This window comes from Capsicum annuum, unplaced genomic scaffold (assembly GCF_002878395.1).
Source record: "Capsicum annuum cultivar UCD-10X-F1 unplaced genomic scaffold, UCD10Xv1.1 ctg83355, whole genome shotgun sequence".
In the NCBI taxonomy this organism is placed as follows: domain Eukaryota; kingdom Viridiplantae; phylum Streptophyta; class Magnoliopsida; order Solanales; family Solanaceae; genus Capsicum; species Capsicum annuum.
The window spans coordinates 681568-685732 of NW_025894220.1; positions in this window are offsets into that span (position 1 = coordinate 681568).

Sequence of the window (4165 nt, forward strand, 5' to 3'; positions counted from 1 at the left end):
AATAATAAAGATGAATATAATAGTTAAATTTAATATCTTTTGAGTATGTAAAGATGAAGAACTTATTTATTAAACCTAGTCTTTATCAAAAATATTTTTAAAAGTTGATCGACATTCATCTATCATCTGTAAATTGCAATAAAATAATATAATGATAGATACATCAAAATAATACAATTAAATCTAATCTTTACACAGAAAATTTTTCTCAAAGTCGTCCGACACTTATCTACCACCTGTAAACAATAACAAAATAATACAATAATAGAGATATTAAAATAATACAACTAAACCGAACCTTTACATAAAAATATCCTCAAAGTCGATCAAAATTTATTTATCACCTATAAACTGCAGCAAAATAATACGATAAAAGTGATATCAAAACAATACAATTAAACTTAAATTTTACACACAAAAAATTCTCAAAACTGATCGAGATTCATCTACAAACGGTAAACTACCACAAAATAATAAACTAATAGAGATATTACGATAATATAATTAAACCTAACTTTTACCTAAAAAAAATTTTCAAAGCCGACCCACATTCATCTAGCATCTGTAAATTAAAATAAAATAATAAGATAATAAATATATCAAAACAATACAATTAAACCTAATCTTTACAAAAGAAATTCTTCAAAGCCAATCGACATTCATCTACGACCCGTAAACTATAAAAAAAAATATAATAGAGATCACAAAGCTTTGATATTGATCCAACTAATTCTTGTCTGAGAAAAAATTTTGACCCTAAAGAATAATTTTGAATGAAAACAAAGAAGATATATATATATATATATATATACACACACACACACATGTTGAATTCTATTATGCTGACAAAAAACAGTGAAGAAGTTGATTTCTCGAATGGGAGTTTTCAAAGGCAGACCATAGAAATAAGTGGATAGCTTAATTGAATAAATTGACATATATTATATTATTTTACATGATGATGGTTTTTCTGCAGCAAAAAAAGGCAAGTAATTTTTTGTTTAAAACGTGTCTCTTATATCATATCACGCCATCTCAAAAAATATATTCATGAATTCAATAGATAAATTGGTTTGTTCTCTAGTTTAACATACATCTCAATATTTATAGAAGTATTTTCTTAATAGAGTCCTATTTTAAAAGTACTTTTCTAATTGAACAGTAGAAAAGAAAATATTAATTAATTCTCCTACTATATATTTTAGGAGTCCCATATATTTTAGGAAGTCTAGTAGAAAGGAAAATATTAATTAATTCTCCTACCATATATTTTAAAAATCTCAAATATTTTAGGAAGTCTAGTTAATATAATAAAAATTAATTAAATAATAGAGTAAAAATAGTGAAAAGACAGTTTTGTCTAAAGAAGAGTCTTTTAATGAAGGGCAAAAAGTTCAAATCACTTTTTTAAGGGTCTTCACACTTTTAATATTACTAGTCAAGTGTACATGTTTTGCACGTGTGTCTCGTGTTGATAAATATAATTATTTATAAAGAAATAAAATTATTAAAAAATAACAATGGAGTTGCAATAAATGTTGTATCTATTTAAAAGATATAATTTGACACGAAAAGTGTTTCATCTTACGCAATAAATCTATACATAAAATGAAAAATTTAATGAATTAAAAATATTTTGCTCATCAAAGAAAAAGATTTAGAGAAAAATTAAGCCACAAATGAGCATTTGTTGTACATATACGTCATATTAAATTAAAATATAAATATTGTTAGTAATCTATGATCCAATTTAGGGTTGAGACTAATATTCATAATATAAATTATAAGAGAAAGGGAGAAAAAAGTCATAAAATTAAGAAAAAATAAATAAAAAAATAATTTATAAGAACATATTATTATCTTTCAATTTTGTCCAACATCACTCCTTTTCCTTGCTACAGCTAATGATCGTACATGGAGAAACTTTTTACTTTCTTCAATTACTCAAAATTAATATTGTATATATCTTCAAAATCAAAATCAATTGACCCACATATGATCGATAAAAAAATTATTGCGAGAATTATTTCCTCTTAAATAATAAATGTAGATAGATCATCTAACTTTCGAAAATAATAGATCATACGTTAATTAAATTGATTGAAGTTATACCTCAATTATATGTGTTCTTTTGAAGCTTTGAATTTGAATTGAAATTTTTATCCTTACCGCATTCTTCCAGGTGAGGTCACAACCTATCAAACATAAATTATGATAGAATCTCAAAATATGACAAAGCATACGTAAAAAATCATATAATTAGGCAATCAAACCAACATTTAAAAGCAACGAACGACCAATAGCTGATAAAAATAATTTCAAAGTGCAAAAAAAATACAAATACAAATTAATTAGAAAAGTAAAGAGACAGACTCATACAATTACTTGGATGCTAACATTAATAAATAAAATTTACTTAATTTGTTTTCTATTTTAAGTAAAATTCTTATCAAAATAACCTACCTATTTTTGTTAAACTATTGTTAAAAAGACAAATTCGATCAACAAATAAATATTAAAGTAGTATTTTGTTACTATTAAAGTTCACATTTGATTAGTTCCTCGAAGGTGAATTAATAATTGAAAAACAATAGTATTTTAAATTATGTTTAAATAAGGAAGGTGAATTAATAATTGAAAATCAATAGCATTTTTAAATATGGTTAAATAGAGAAAGATTAATAACCAAATTTTAATGGGACACCTAAAGAATTACAAAATAATTAAGTAATAATTTAGTAGAATGATAAATGATAGTTTTGTCTATTGTGGAGTCTTTTAATGAAGGGCTAAAAGTTCAAATCATTTTTCTAAAGTTCTTCACACTTTTAATATATTATAAATATAGATTATAGATTATAGATACACACACAAATACATATATACATACATACATGCATGCATACATACATACATACATACATACATACATACATAGTTTTTACGTATGTGCGTTGCACGAATATTCTTTATCAGTTATTATAATGATTATGATAGCTCAATACACTTTACTAATTGCATGTGGTTACATCATATGTAAATTTAACATAATTATATAACGTTAAAAACTTTATGAATGAGTTTTCTCACTAGACATCGAAATGGTTTTCTCATTATAAAAAAATTATACTACACATTACGCAGCTGACAAAGAGAGAACTAAGCTAGGCAATGAGGCTATGGTGCTTATTGCTTATATACAACTCTTACAATCATCAGCAATCTTACCCTTGAGCCATGTTTTATTGACCTTCTGATTGCTACACCTCGATTAACCATATAGCATGTCCTTACTTTAATTTAATTGTTTCAAAGAAGTAATAGGTAGGCCGATTTAAACATGGTAGCTTATACTCTTCAGTCTTCAATTGAGTTGCTAGTTTGGGAATTGAAATCCTAAAGCATTAGTTGTTTAGAATTTAATTATACACGTAGATAATCTTTTCCAAGACAAAAACTAAATCTTTAAATTAAACTTCTTTAATGGATCGTCATTTTTGTATTTGTCATGCAGTACCTCTTTTCTTTGCTGCTAGAGGCTGAGAGTAGGGATGGACATTCGGTTTGTTTGGTTTGATTGTTGAATATAGGTTCGGTTTTTCGATTTTCAGATTGACGAAAATGAAAATCATAACCAAACCAAAATTATTTTAATTTGGTTCGGTTTTTACAAATTCGGTTCGGATATTTCAAATTTTTATTTCGGTTTTAAATATTAAAGTAGTGAGCATTTAAAATTGATGATTTTTCTAGAAAAATAATTTTTTTTTCAAACCTATTTTTCATTCCCAAATATAATTAATTCAACACACATGAAATAACCATAAATATCGACCTTGCTGAGTCATCACCGTTGGCGTGAAGGTAGTGGCTGCACTCGGCAGCGACTGTCGATGGCAGTGACAAACTGAGCAAATGACTGTCGTTGGCGATGTTGAAATTTCAAATGAACTGACGAACTAAGGATGGTTGAGCGCTGCCGCAGCCTTCACGTTAATGTTAGGGTCTAAAGTAAAGTAGTATATTAGGATTTAAGGTTACTAAATGATTACAATTTATATATTTATATGTTATATCATATTATGTTATATTTTTAGTATATTTACATATATATTAAATTATATATATATATATATATATATATATATATATATTATAATATATT